At 37.9% G+C, this 16194-nt stretch overlaps 1 protein-coding gene across 5 annotated transcripts in view; it reads right to left on the bottom strand.

Annotated features, from left to right (window-relative positions):
• rbfox3a (RNA binding fox-1 homolog 3a) overlaps positions 1–16194 on the bottom strand; it is a 756006-nt gene that overhangs the window by 521379 nt on the left and 218433 nt on the right. For all 5 annotated transcript variants that reach the window (XM_056469067.1, XM_056469069.1, XM_056469070.1 and 2 more), the window contains one exon: positions 10312–10364. The gene's annotated coding sequence lies outside the window, so the exon portion shown is untranslated. The remainder of the gene's footprint in view (positions 1–10311; positions 10365–16194) is intronic.

Genomic DNA, 16194 nt, shown 5'->3' with positions numbered 1-16194 from the left:
GGAGGCGTAATCTAATAGTTGCAAATTGTTGATGCATATATTAAACATAATAGCATTGGCGGTTCGCCCTGCACCGTTTCCCATGTGGAAAAGCCCTGGACTGGGCTAGAGATCAATGAATGGACAGAGTTCACATGGCATCTGTTTGTTTAAAGTTTCCTCACCAAAGATCTGGCATCAAAATTACATCCGGTCGGGCCACTGCGTGCCGTGGCTTCAAAATCAAACCAAACCACTGGGTTTCCGAGTCACGGAGGAGCCACTGAAGGACATCGCTGTGAATTCTTTTACATTACCATGATAATAAAGAGAAAGGCTTCCGCTTGCTACCATTAAGGTAAGCGACAAATATATCATCGTGCTTCCTGCGTTCTAAAGAGCGAGCGTGATGGTCTGGCCCTAAATGACCCTCACTTCTCCCATATCAGAACATGCATAAATACCTGGGGCAGCAGAAAACGAGGAAAGCTATTAATCAACGGACACGGGTGCTCAGATCTGGAACGGCTTTAAATCCAATAGGAGATTCCTTTCAGATGTTTAAAGCCCAACGGTTTAATATCCCCGCCATCCCCAAGTGGGTAATTGTTTCGCCGCCGCAGACAGAGAAACTGTCGATCAAGTCTCGCTTGACCTTGTTTCTGTGTCTGTACTGACCTCCGGAAATGTAAAGCAAAGATCATATCACATAAAAAGCAATACTCCCACAAACGGGCCCCAAGCTGCAAATTGATTCTGCTGCCATGGAATTCACTCCCATCTCAGGAAAGCAGGGGAAGGTGGGAGGGGGCGTCAGGAAGGGGTCTCCTTCCGCCATATTCATCCATTTTTTTGCTCACATATCTGTCCTGTGTGTCAGCTCGCAGATTTTTATCATTATGAAAAGGCACTCTGCATATGCTGGTGGAGCTTGTGCCGGTGACAGATAGCAGAGGGACAAATAAGCCGTCGACTCTGGCTGCCGGCATTTAACACATTTCCTCTGTCGCTGAGCTGATAGCGGGTTCAATTGTCTGCGGTAATAGGCCAAAGGGAGTAAGAGCCGGCGTGCCGACATTGCCCGGAGCGGGCCCGCCGAGATCGTCTTTGGAGACTGCTGCTCCCTTTGTCCCAACGGGAAGCCGGCAGACAAGATGGTTATCCCCGCACTGTCCGAAAGCCACCGCTGTCTATTAAATCCCCTAAATTGAATTTAAAAGAGTCTCCGATTACGTTAGTATGTCTGCAGATGTCCTTGCAAAGGACCAGGGACCAGTGACCCATTGCCTAATTAAAATTCAAGCCGAAAAAAAGAGTGTACTTTGATCAAATCAAACTTTAATTAGCTCAGATAACCCCCAAGCTACCTCCTAAACATTACTGACTGGAGGAATCGAGGACATTCTTCTGGAAAATTCATCATCCATGGGAAATGCACTGGGATATGCACAAAGGAGAATTTTTTTGGCACAATTAGCATCCGCTTTAGGAAGAAGGGCTATTTTCACACACAAATGAGAATAAGACTAACCTTTGGTACATTATCATTGTCTGCCCCTTTTGCACAAACCAATGTCAAAGGTCCTGCTAGCCAGAGGTACCAGGAAAATCAAATTCGCCCAACCTTTTGGATCACCCGAGTCAGTGCTAAATAATTGATGTGGCCATTGAGACCGGTGGCGGTGGCAGTGGCAGTGATTTGATTTCGGAGCCAGTCTGAATGGGTTCAAGATCCTTACAGACACCCCGTGGAGGGCCACTGAGAAATGTCAATCGCACCTCATCTACGGACGGGGGCTTCTCTGCTACACAGAGAGAGCGGCAATCTCCAGGCAATCTGCAGCAAGTTCACCATCCACATTTAATGAGACACACACACACACACACACACACACACACACACACACACACACACACACACACACACACACCAAACACAGCCAGAGTGGTAGGAAGCAAAGAGGTGCTCGGTTGTAGCTCTGACAAGTGTCAACTTTACTGCAACTGTGACACGTAAGAGGATTTCCTTGATAATATGAAAGAAATACGAGTAGATGACAAAACTGGGATATTATCGTCTAATTCACTGCTGTGTTTGCCTTACATGTTTGCATGCGCGTGAAGCAAAAGTCTGTGCAAATTGTTATGGTGGTTGCTGATTTGATTTGTAGCCATAACAACACAGAAATCAACAACTAGCCCAAACAAGTAATGCAGCTTTTGTCAGTTCATTAACAAAAGTGTGTGCTGGAAGACTTTACAAAGTTTTATATGAGAAATTATTTAACTGTGTGTTTACTCCTAATGCACAAAGAGAAATAAACAGTGTTGGGGAAGGTTACTTTTGAAAGCAGAGCATTACAATATTGAGTTACTCCCCCCAAAAGTAACTTGCATTACTTAGTTACTTTTTATGGAAAGTAACGCGTTATATACTTCTGAGCTACTTTTTACATTACTTTTCTTTACTTTACTTTAGGTTTGATCTCTTTCAGAACTTGATGGTGTTTTTTCACCTTTTTTAAAGAGAAGCTCTGCATTTAACAATCACCTATATAACCTACATCTTCATTTTCCGGTAACATTATATTTTGATGGTCCATTTGAGAATTAGTAGACTGCCTGCTTAATATCTGTTGATACTGCTCCTTCAACAGATATTTAACTGACTATAAGAAACTTTGCAAGTACATGTTGATTTACACTAACCTTAACCCCAACCTAACAGTCTACTTATAATCTAATGAGAATTAGTTGGCATGTAAAAAATCATGGAGAAAAAATCTTAACGTTACACAGTGGCAGCACCCCCCTCAACAATAAAAGCAATAACCATTTTTTAGTTTAGTCGAATTAATTGCTTTACCTGAAAAACGTGAACTGATGTGAACTGTGTAGAGATTCGCATCCAGTTTTTTTTTTTTTTTCTCTGATGTCATGTGTCTTGCAGTTGTCAAGAGTTTTACGTGCACATAATCTACACTCAACCACAATCCACTTCATTTCTCCGATGAATTTCCACAAATCCATTGCAAAAATGTAGGTCTCAGGCCTCTGTTTGTTTCTGACTGTAGTGATTATGGGCGATTCGGGAATGAATCGTTTGTTTTACCAGATCTTCTGAGTAACTGGTCGAACCAGTTTGTTAAAATGAACAGAGTTGTCGTGAAACGGTTTGCGTCTTCAGTGAGTACTAACATACCGGATACCCCCTCTGACTCGAAATAAACCTATATCAGTAAGTAGAACAGTTAGTAGATTCAGTTAGTAGAACAGTACACCACAGACTCATCTGCTATGAAAAAAGAAATCTGATGATGATGATGATGAGTGGGAGCCGACTGTCTGTTCCCTCGCAGCACGCTCTCTCATTAAGTGTGTGATATTAGTCAACCTGACTAAGCCGTACTATCAACCTGACTAGTACTAAGGTCATTTTTATTCTGCAATTAAGCCAGTGCTATCATGTTTAAAATGGGTAAAAGCCAATTAAGCAAGGTAAAAAGTAACTCTTGTTACATTCTTTTTTACAGTAACTGAAACAATATTACTTATTAAGCCGTTATATTACTCGTTCCTCGTTGGAAAAGTAATATTATTACATAATGCGCGTTACTTATAATGCATTACCCCCAACACTGGAAATAAATAAATGCTCAGGTTAAACGTTTTTCATCTGCTGTACTGTGAAAGGGCCCACATCTATTTGTGATTCCATCACATATGTTGAGAGTGTCAGACAAATTTATAAATCTAATGGAATGGAACAAACATGTTGTCTTGCAGATTTATTTCATGTTACTTTATGAAACTTCCATATGTTCTGCTGAGCGTCTGACAAACTGAAATTGTCACGCTCGCGCGGTTCATTTTTGGGCCGACATGATGAGTAACGCCACCCTTGTAATTCCTTTCAGGTATTCAGGCAAATTCTGCACAGGCAGACGAGCAGTTCGCAAACACCTGGGATTTGAGCCTTCTGACTGGCGGAGGCTAACTTAATCATCTATAATTGGTGGAGTGGTTCTCATTTATAGTGACTGACAGCATCGATCTGTCTCAAAGGTAAGCCATCAGGCCTAATAAATAAAGGAAAAGAAACAAGTAGTCACATTCTAAATGAGCAGAAAAACGGCAACATGACACAATGTAAAAACCAGACCCGCATCATATCTTATTGAGGAGCGAGTCTAATCCCCAGAAAGAGAGAGGCTAGATATCGATGTGCATGATATTAAATTTAAAAATCTTGGGACCTTAAATAATTTAAGCGTGAAAGATCACAGAGTATTTGATCTAGTCTCTGTATCAAAACTACATTACACAGGGCAAAAACTGTGACAGAGCCTCAAAAAGAGAACTTTACACTGTCTCGCAGCAGAAATGTCACAACATGAGGGCTTTCGAGATGCTGGAGGGGTGTTACTGGTGCATGGATTCACTCTCTAAAGATTTCAGCAAGGCATGTGCTCACACATATGGTGGAATGCACAAGCATAGGATGTTATGTGTAGCTGAGAAGAAAAAAAATTAACATGCATTTGAAAAATCCACATTTTTTTTTTGGTAATGAAATTTTGCATTCATTACGGTGTAATAATTATTATTATTTAAACAATAAATTAAAAAAAATATTAATTATTTACCCGAGGCCATTTATGTGTTCTTTAATTCATGCAATAGCATTTCTTTTACTGGATTAGTGTTAATATATGAATGCTTGTTTAACATTCCAATGTTAATTAAATGATGTATTATGAACTAGGGTCAGAAGTTATTTTATATTAAAGAACAATATTTTATTCCTGGTATTTATTTTCATAATAGCAATTCTTACCATTACCTTAATTGTACTGCAATTGTAATCTATAATAAATACAATGACACAATGCAATCCATCAGTCACTAAAGACTTACTTGTTCCAGAACTTGGACGCACTGGGTGCTATTTTTTTAACATTTCAGAGTTTAAGAATAAATTACATCTAAAAGAACACGAGTATTCTTGACAAACTACACATCATTCTATAGCTACAACCCTCAAGCAGCCACTGAGCTAGTTGTTTTTCAACGGGAAGCTTATAAATAACGTATTTGCTAAATTGGTCTAAGTTGTATAGCACACACTTATTAGATATTGAGTAAATATCATTGTAAAAATAAGATACACATGCATTCATTGCTGTACATCACAGTTTATTCTGAAGGGTAAGAATCCTCAGAACAACATCCTATCGAACACATTAAGTCAACCAGCACAATAGCAGTTAATCGTTTGTTTATGTCACTGTTTCTGCCGGAGACCAGATTACTATGAGACATTATTTACTATGTTACTTAAAGCTTACAGTGTTACAAATAAATTGAGACCACAAACTGAATAAAAAGTCAACGTTATAGTTAATAAAATCTAAACAAAGCAGTCGAGTGTTTTGTCAGTCAGTGCCTTTTAGCCAGTAACTTACTTTCTAGTTTGACTGATGGAGAACTTAGCCAATGTGTGCATAATCTTTCAAAATATGGTGACGCATATTCATCTATTGAACGCAGTTATTGGTTCAGTGACCTGTCAATCATTATGTGACGTGACTATTAAAGGTATTCAATTTAAGGTATTAAATCCAAGGTAGCAGAGCTCATATCACATTAAAACCAATCTACAGTATACATTAAGTTTGAACTCCTTGCAAGATTTTGAGTGGTAAAAGTGTATGCTGAAAAAAAGTGATAATTCAATTTGAAGACATCAACATGCCACAAAAAACAAACTATGCATATGGTTCATTTGACAATAATAGAAAAAAAAGACCCTCAGAACCAAAAGCAGAAATTTGAGCACATGATTCTAGCTAGGCTTCTGTGTGCTTTTTCCACACGAAAAGCTTGGATGCATTTTGTCTGATTCCACTGTACTCAAAAAAGCTCTAGGCAAAATACATGACCAGAGTAGGTTACTGGTTTGTTTCATGATTAAACCTCGGCAATGCTATCGCCGAGCCTTGGGGATCTTTTAGCAAAGGATCGCCTCCGGAAACAATCTTTTGTCTGTACAGATTAACCAGTGAAACATCTCTCGTCCAAATTCACCTTGAAAGCCCTGCAACTCTCGAGAAGAATTTCACCTTTCCAGTGCTCTTACTCGCTCTGTGTCATCAGGCCTGAGGTTTGGGCCAGAGTGTGTTCCTTCCCCTTCAATACACAACATCTCAATGGCCATCCAAGTCATGCGCAAGAACCCGGCTCTGAGCAATGACTAACAAATTTGTTGAGGAGAAAGTAATGTTAGGTTTGCTGACATTGGCAAGCCTTGCCAAGCGCTCAGAATGCAAAAAAAAGCAAGAGATAAATTATAAGCCTCGCACATATATCTTTGTTTCTTTTATTGTATGCATCGAATCAATAGCACTATTTGAAGGTTTTTTTTTTCCCCTTTTTCTTTTTATGATACAAGACACTTTCCTTTTTTAAGACATAACAACAGTCTGCTCGAGGTTAGATAGTCTCATCCTTACTCAGCACTTCCAGTGAAACTTTCTTTTGTGATGTTAGGAGTAATAATGTATCTTCTGGAACAGCTCAGTTTCTGTTCGGCAAATAGGTAGCACTTTAAGTTCTCTATGTAATCTTTAATGCGATACCATCTATTAGTATTATAGTGGATTAGCTGTAATTCCTACATATATCTGTACTAATGCATGTTTAACATTTCAGTTATGAATTCGTTAAGGATGTGTATTATAAACCACAGTCAGAAATTACATTTTCTAATAAGGGACCATGTTTGCCTTCTAGAATTAATTTTAACATGATTTTTTTTTTCTACCTTCATAAGACAGACTAGTAGGATAGAAGAATGTGTCAATAAAAGTTTACATTTTTTATCAGTTGAACCCAATTGTAATGTATATTTAAAGGTTGCTGTCTAGCACCATGCAGGTGTTCAGAACTGAACTGTGCTCAAACTCAAAGACTTAGAGATGTTCTGCAAAATGCAGAAGTTATGCAAAAAAACTCCTGTTATTGACCTTATTCTCTGCGTGTGAGCGGGTGCAGCCATTTGAATCTTTGTCTCGAGACTTCCGGTCTCATTCACTTCCATTCATTTTTAGACGTCAAAAACAGCTTGCTATGCTGCTTGATGTTGTAAACTGATCTTTTGTTATTACATGATTCGGCTTTGTCTGTATAGTCATGGACACACTTGTTTGTAGAGCAAGTAGTTTGACTGTTTTCTGCACTTTATTATTCCTAGTCATTTCTCCCATAGGCAACTGAATTGGAAGTTCTAAAACAATCGCAAAAACCAGCGCACTTCTGCATTAAAGAATAAGATGAATAAAAACTGAAGATGTAAAATAAAGCAACTTACACTGTTTCAGAACTTTGCTGTTTATAAGCAGAGAATTACTGCATTCAACAAAACTATGGCCCTTTTAGTACTGACTAATCTGAATGAGTGATCTATAAAAAACAAACTTGATGGGAAAATATAGGGAAAGTACGCTGAAAAAAATTCATTGGATTTACTAGATTTTTAGGGTACGTAAGTGGTTCCAAATAAAGTTAAACATTACTAAATTTTATTTGTTTTTTTAAATTGAACCCATATAAATTGTTTGCAACCACTTAACTTAAGAAAAAATGACTAAATCCAACTAATCTTTTGCTGTTGTTTTTTCTGTGTAAACATATTTAACTTATGACTTGAATGAAGATAAATAAACATATAAATTATATTGTATTCAATGTCAATGAAGTAACCATATATGGTTCCTTGCCTGAAAAGCAAACAAACAAAAAAAAATAAATAAATAAATAAATAAATAAATAAATAAACAAACATTAGATCCAATGCACACAACACACATATTTTTCTTCATTTTTACAATTCACTTTAATTGCAGCAACCATGATAGTTTAGTTTAATTATTCAGGGAGATTTTTTGCAACATGATGTTAAATTGTTAAGACATTTCTTTTGTTAATTTTCAGGGCTCAATTTTCAATTTCAAAACCTTTTATGAACAATAGTGTGTTTATAAATGAACATTAGCCTAGATTAATAGATATCTATGAGGATAATGATGAATTACACTGCGAGGCTAGTGCTAGTTTTTTTGCATTGCATTGAACAGATCATGGTCCTAAACTGACCTGCATGCGTATCAGTACAACTTCAAACAGCACAAAATGTCTTATACCATATATTATTAATTATGCACACAATGTGTATATTGCATGAAGTGAATAAAGCACGTTGTCAGATTATGTTAATATTAATATGATGATAGCCGTTTTCACAGACAACCACTGGTTTTTATGACCTGTAAATGGTTGTTTTGCTAGTACTAATGTGCATTTCAGTGTGAATCTAAAATTAGGTGTTTTGTGATTGAAAACACTGATGATTGTCATTTATGACAAGTGTGGTGTCTGTTTCTCTGACCACCGGGTGTGTAGTGAACTCATCAAGGGTTAATGAGCAGCCAGTTGCCATTCAAAAATATTCATAATGAACAACCTTAATATTTGGTAAAGTATTTGCCCTGTGTGCTATTCTGCTTTGCCGCAGAGGACTAGAGGATTTTTGCAGCACAATCCATTATCAATAACGATGTAAAAGTCACATGAATTCCTGCATAACCGTTCACACTGCAGTCGGATTGCAAAACACCAGGGGCCTCATTGCATACGCCAGATTTCACGCTCATGTTTGGATTTACTAACGGTGAAATTAACGTGAGAATGTGCGTTGGTCCACACCAACTTCATGAGGACAAACTTGCTAACAACAAAGTTTTTCTCCGGTCTACCTCCGATAGGAGCACCTGCAATTCACATTCTGTGAAGTTTCTCTTCTTACTTGCTTTTGCCATTACTTTTACGTTTGGTTTTGCCAAAGTAGAGTCATTACCATATTTATTAGGGGAAGAAGGCAAGGAGGGGTTTTGCACTCGTGCACTCAGTTTCACGTTAATTCGGATGTACAAAGAGAATATGCTTGGGATTCCGCGTACGCAGTGTTTCATACATCTAACATTTTTACTGTCCGTACGCAATGTTATAGTATGAATTCAACGCAAGCCTTTGTACATGAGGCCCCAGATCTGTATCAGATTTAATACCATATAGGAAAGTGGCCAAATCGGAACTGAAAAGATCAGATTCCATGCAGTTTGGGCGGTTAACTCTGTCATGACAAAAACAGATTCACATGTAGGCAAAAAAATCAGATTCGGGTCACGTTTGCCTGCAGTGTGAACGTAGCCTAAATGAACTGTTATTCATCATTAGTCCATAATACCCAGTTGCATTATCTTACCCAGTTAACCATGTCAACAAATAAATGTTTTGCAAAGTTTTCCTGCTTAGATATTATATATTAGTCTTTATTGAATTTATAATGTTACAACATAACTCTATAAGAAAAATAAAATGCATAAAGAATCTGCCCTCATTTATCAATGCATATTTACACCAATTAGACACAGTGGTTCCTTTGCTTTTTAGCTTGTGTCCCTGAATTAAGCCTGGCTGCCATTAATTCACCACCCTGTGTGTTTATCACCTGCAGGCCTTGTCTAAAAAGTGCTCTCTTAAATTGCCAGTTAGCAGATAAAGGCATTTTGTCATGGGGCAGGATTTGTAATTTCAAGGTATACTAAATTATAAAAAATATAAGGTATGTGAAAATTTTCAAAAAGAAAAAATAAGCAGCAGCATGTGTCTAAATGTGAACGCCCTCCAGCTTCGCTCTGTAATAGAATCTTGGACTTTTCCTACGTAAATTGAAGGATATAATTCAAATGAGCTGAAGCATTTTAAGGTCAAGGAATATTAAATCCATGCAGCACTGACATATAATTGTCTGAGAAGAAATAAGAAACTATAAAACACTTTCCACCTGCATATACTCAATATGCAGCAAGCAATATTATGTTTACAGTCACGCAGATGGCGGAATGGCTTTAATGTACACGTCAACTAACATAAAAAAAGATCCATGCCTTTTTTTTACCATGTATGAAATTAGCTTTAGATTCAACAGCTTTTCATCCTCGCTCAATGCTTTCAAACACACACAGCACAACTTTTACAGCCCCGGTCCAAAGATGTGTCAATCACGCAGACCTCAACTCTCAAAACTCTGACAATCACACATAAATTCGGCTCTTTCTATCTCCATTTTTTCCCTTTCTTTCCTCTCATGCATCACACATTCGATTGTCCCCCTCCCAAAACAGATAAGCGCAGAAACGCGGAAAAAGCAAACCACGACCACGGAAATTCTCTACACGTTGCCGATCAGTAAATTAGCATGACAATACTCACTGTGGGGAGAAGGGGGGCAGTCGGAGCGTGGCAAGTCACTCTGTCCGATGAACCTGCACGAGCGAGAGAAAGAGAGGAGAGAGAAAGAGAGAGAACAGTCAGCTGTGAAAGCACAGTTAAGAGAAGGGAGGGGTGACGATAGAGCCGGCACATACAGAAAAACACAAGAAAGAAAACTGAAACACGGAGGAGAACGAGGATGAAGCCGAACGGTAGGAGTAAAATTGGGAGGCAGCAGAGGGAGGGGAACATGTGATGAGAATAAAGGACACGTGGGAAGATGCTGTACTTTTAAAAGTTTCCACACACGTTTGGGAGAGTTTTCTTACTGTTAGTCAGTCATGTGACACCACTGGGTGAACCAGATACCTTATTTAACCTTGGAGTCGGAGTGCGATTGTTTACTGGAGCAATAGCGGCAGGCAAATAATGAGCTTCATTGTGCTTTGCATGGCAATACAACATGCTTTTTTTGCGCATTTAATGATTTTGGGGGCACGATAATGAAATGATTTACCCAGAAATGTAAATCGTGCATTATTTACTCACTCTCGTGTGTTTCGAAAGTCTTGTGTTCTTGTGTATTGTTTGTGGAACACAAGAAAAACTTTTCAAAGAAACTTCATATTTAACAATATCTCCATGCTGGCAAAAGCACGGAAGTATTTAATTTAGGACTTATGCCTTATGTGATTAACAGGACAGCATTTTAATCATTGTTCATTTTAAAACCTATTGATTTTTCACCTCCAGTGCAGTTTCAAATTATATGCGTATAAGGTTGAACATTATATGAACCACAAAAAAAGTCTAAGAAAAAAAGTCTAAAAAAAGTGTTTCCAAACAGCACAGAAACAGCACTTTTTGTTTGATTTTGGATTTATATTATATGAACCACCTTTATTGATATGGATGTTCCTAAATATACTGTATTTAACCCTCTAACATAATTCCTTCTTGAAAAATATAATATAAACCCAACCTTAACTGTAAATTATGGCCAAAATCAGAGGAGGTCAATAGCTGTATAACAATGATAGATGCTAATGCACATAACCCTAACTGTAAGTCTAAACTTAACCTAAACTGTAACCCTGTTCCTCAAACTGATCGGCTGATTGGAATGCTGTTCCAGGATGAACATACAGTAGATAAGCTCAAAATTATATATAGTGCATCCTGAAACCACATTTTTTTGTTACAGCCTTATTCCAAATTGGATTAAATTAATTTATTTCCTCAACATTCTACACACAATACCCCATAATGACATTGTGAAAAAATATATTTTTAAATTGTTGCAAATTTATGAAAAAAAAAATTAAATAAAAAAAAAAATCACACGTACAGAAGTATTCACAGCCTTTGCTGTCAAGCTCTAAAATGAGCTCAGGTACATTTTGTTTCCACTGATCAGTCTTGAGATGTTTCGGCAGCTTAATTTGAGTTCACCTGTGGTAAATTCAGTTGATTGGGCATGATTTGAAAAAGGCATACACCTGTCTATATAAGGTCCCAGGGTTGACAGTGCATGTCAAAGCACAAACCAAGCATGAAGACAAAGGAATTGTCTGTAGACCTCTGAGACAGGATTGTCTGGAAGCACAAGGCTGAGGAAGGTTACAGGAAAATTTCTACTGCTCTGAAAGTTCCAATCAGCACAGCATTCTTCTGTGGAGAGAGGAGACCCTTACAGAAGGACAACCATCTGTGCTGCAATCCACCAATGAGGCCTGTAGGGTAGAGTGGCCAGACGGAAGCCACTCTTCACCTGGAATTTGCCAAAAGGCATCTGAAGGACTCTCAAACCATAAGAAACAAAATTCTCTGGTCTAATGAGACTAAAATTGAACTCTTTGGAGTGAATGCCAGGCGTTACGTTTGGAGAAAACCAGGCACCACTCATCACCAGGCTAATACCATCCCTACAGTGAGCATGGTGGTGGCAGCATCATGCTGTGGGGATGTTTTTCAGCAGAAGGAACTGGAAGACTAGGCAGGATAGAGGGAAAGATGAACGCAGCAATAAACAGACACACCCTGAATGAAAATCTGCTTCAGAGTGCTCTTGACCTCAGACTGGGGTGACGGTTCATCTTCCAGCAGGACAATGACCCAAAGCACACCCCCAAAATATCAATGGAGTGGCTTCACAACAACTCTGCGAAAGTCCATGAGTGGCCCAGCCAGAGCCCAGAACTAAATCTTATTGAACATCTCTGGAGAGATCAGAAAATAGCTGTACATCGACGCTTCCCATCCAACCTGATAGAGCTTGAGAGGTACTGTAAAGAGGAATGGGAATCATTGCTAATCTAATGCAAAGGAATACATTTACACAAAATAATCACATACATTGAAGATATAAATATGTATCTCAGATTAAAAACCTATAATATTGAGTAAGCGCTTATAAAACACAAACCAACACATTCTCACCTTTGAAAGGGTCTCCAATATCATTCAGAATTAAAATCTCAACTTCATACACAATGCTGTAACAATTAGGAAAACTGATGTAATGATTGTTCCAAGATGCTGGACATTTCAGTGTCTTTGGAGTAGTGAGATGTACACATATACTGCATGTATACATATTCAAGTTTAGAACAGCAACGATTGATAATTTTTGTGTTAAATATTCCCTCAATCTCATATTTACAGGCCAGTGTTTGTCTTATGTGAGTATGTGCATTTTGACAGTTCTATTAAAACACTTTATCTCTCATATGCCTTCAATAGAGAACTGTTGAACAACTTCACTACAACTATGTTTAAAGCAACAACCCTTTTTGATCTCTGCTGTTGTACACTCTTTCATACTCACTCCATTCTCCTTTCAGGGGTGTTTTATCTGTAGAGACAGTGCTGCTACTAACCAACCAACTAAATGCAATATCAAATATTATTAATAATAGATTAAAAGTATTAATACATCTGTGAATGTAAACGGTTCTGAAATAAATTGTGTGTGTGAACCTTGAAGCAGCATAACTTGAAAATAGCAACAACACACTAATACTGACACTTAATAACTAATACAGGCCTTGCCTTCTGGGAATTATTTGTATTTGAAAACTGTGACAAATATGTTCCCAACAGGAAACTTAAGACTACAATCAAAGAGTTTTTTAAAGTAGATTTTGTTTAGAGTAGATTTTGCGCTGTATAAAAAAAATGTTTGTCGGCTCAAAAAGCAATATTATACAGTAAAAACATTGAAGCATATGAAATCAGTGGCTATGTTTGACAAAAAGGCAGCTTCTTTCATGTCTACCTAAACCCAAATGAGGAACAATGAAATTATGCACTTAAAAAAGCCAATATCTTCATATCACTACACTAATAATGCTTACAACAGAACTCATGTTCACAAATACTCAACACTATTAATGGAATAAACTGGTTAATATGACTAATCACTAAGTTGACAACTCACCCACTTATACATGACCACTTACAGTCCAAAGCACACCAAATAAATGTACAATAATGACCTATGAGTAAGCTGATTTCAAGATGAATTTAATAATCCACTTTAGCGGAAGGTTTATGGAGAGTTGATGACTAATAGTTTTAGAAGGTGTAAATAATAGAGTGCATTAGTGCCTGTCCTCTTTTTTCAGCAGCTTTGGTTTCCTAAAAAAATTTTCAAAAGTCTTTGTAAAAGCCTTACAAGACATTAACCAAACCAATTGGTCGTTATGAGGAGGATCAGCACATTACAAGCTTTCATCTGAAGCAAAATGAAGTCTACGCATATCCGCATATCCATATAGCTAGACATATTAACGTATCCTACAGCATCATGGATCTGTACAAATTCCATGTTTCTCCACTTAAATGTCTGTCTTGTTAAATGGAGCTTTTCAGCTGTACCAGCAACAGTTTGCTTAGGAAAAAAACAAATGCATAATAGCATACAAAAAAAAACTCAATTAAATACTATAATACTTGTTGTGTACTGGTGAATCCATATGCCATGAAATATCTGTAAACATCAAATAAAACTGTAACCTGAACTTCCATTGGACTTCTTTTCCTCCTCATTTCAGGAGACCACAATGCAACACGGTTCTATCTTCTTCTCTGATGTGTGTGCATGTGTGTGTATGTGTGTCTCCTTCTCTCCTCAAGTGACAAAAGCAAGACCCCATTCCTAATCTGACCCCAAAACAGCAACGAAATCCCCCCGGCCTTATCATCCTCTGCCTGGGCTCTGTTCTCGCTCTTCTTTCATATCCCCTGCCTCTCTTTCTTTCTTTCATTCTCTCTCTCTCTCTCCGTCACTCTCCATTGCATCCTCTCTCCCCAGTATAACCTCTTCCTCTGTCTCCTTCTCTCTGTAAACGGCTTTCAGCCGAGCAGAGATTACCTAGACCATGCTCTTCAGAGCAGCTTCAAAAAGGGTGCTCTGGGCTGCCAGCCTGGATAACGCCCCCCTCCCGATTCTGCCCGGGTGGAGAGAGGGAAAGTCACAGGGAGAGTGGCTTGGAAAATGTTTGCAGTGAGAGAGAGAAGAAATACAGTAGATGCAGAGGATGTCATATTATGGTAACATTCACATGATGTTTGGAAGTGATGAATATCATTCACTAACAGGAGTGACTCCAGAATTGTCCTGTTCACACAACAACTTCAGGAGAGACTTGACTGCTATAAGAATGCAAAGCTAAAGTAAAATGATCATTTTATTATTAATTCTCAATAATATAAAATATAATAAAATTTACTATACCAACATTAAACATATTGATGAATATTATATATTTGAAATCATCAAAAATATACATATTAAAATAAAAAAATTTAATAATTTAATCATTCATTTTCTTTTCGTGTTAGTCCCTTTATTAATCAGGGGTTGCCACGGCGGAATGAACCGCCAACTTATCCAGTATATATTTCACGCAGAGGATGCCCTTTCAACTGCAACCCATCACTGGGAAACACCCATACACTCTTATTCACACATACACACTATGGACAATTTAGCTTACCCAATTCAACTATAGCGCATGTCTTTGGACTGTGGGGAAAACCGGAGCACCCGGAGGAAACCCACACGAACACACGGAGAACATGCAAACTCCACACAGAAACGACAACTGACCCGGCCGAGGCTCGAACCAGCGACCATCTTGCTGTGAGGCTAACCACAGCGCCACTGTGCCGCCCAAAATAAAATAATATAAAATAAAATAATGTATTCAAAACTTAGATTCAGACACACACTCACTCCCAAATACATTTTTGAAGATCACTTGATTTAACAGAACAATGACATTATCTTTTAGCATATTTATTACCAGGTAGACATCTGTATTCTGCTGCTGTGTCACAAACACTGTGGGTACAATTGAAATGGATTAAATGCATATCTCTACTAACTATAGTAGATGCCATTAAAATCATACTGAACTTTGCCAGCTTGCCTGTCTCATTTAGTCTGGTATGCATGCGTTGAGGTGATAATTTGTGATTAGAAACAAACTCAAAGCTGTTTGGTTCACTTTTGACCCACATTACAGCTTGACCCTTCAATGCATTAGCATGATGCATGCTTAATTTATTAGCTGAGATGCATCTGTGATTCACAGAAAAAAGGGCAAATAGTGAAAACACTGTAATAACGGCACCTACGCAGTTGCCAGGAAATAAGTGCTATATAGTATTTCAATACAATAATGAAAGTTTTATGTAGTGAAAAGTATGTAGGATAGTAATTATCTTAACCATAAATATAGCAACCCTGAACTTCCTGAGCAGCATCAAAACATTGAGTGTGATGTGTACTAGTCAATCATTTCACAGTATAAACTAGTAGAATATTGCTCATATAGTAACTAATATTAAACCTTTTATGATCTGAGGGCGTTTTGG

This window comes from Danio aesculapii, chromosome 12, assembly GCF_903798145.1.
Source record: "Danio aesculapii chromosome 12, fDanAes4.1, whole genome shotgun sequence".
Lineage (NCBI taxonomy): Eukaryota > Metazoa > Chordata > Actinopteri > Cypriniformes > Danionidae > Danio > Danio aesculapii.
Note: the sequence above shows the minus strand (reverse complement) of the source record. Positions and strands in the feature narration are given on the sequence as shown.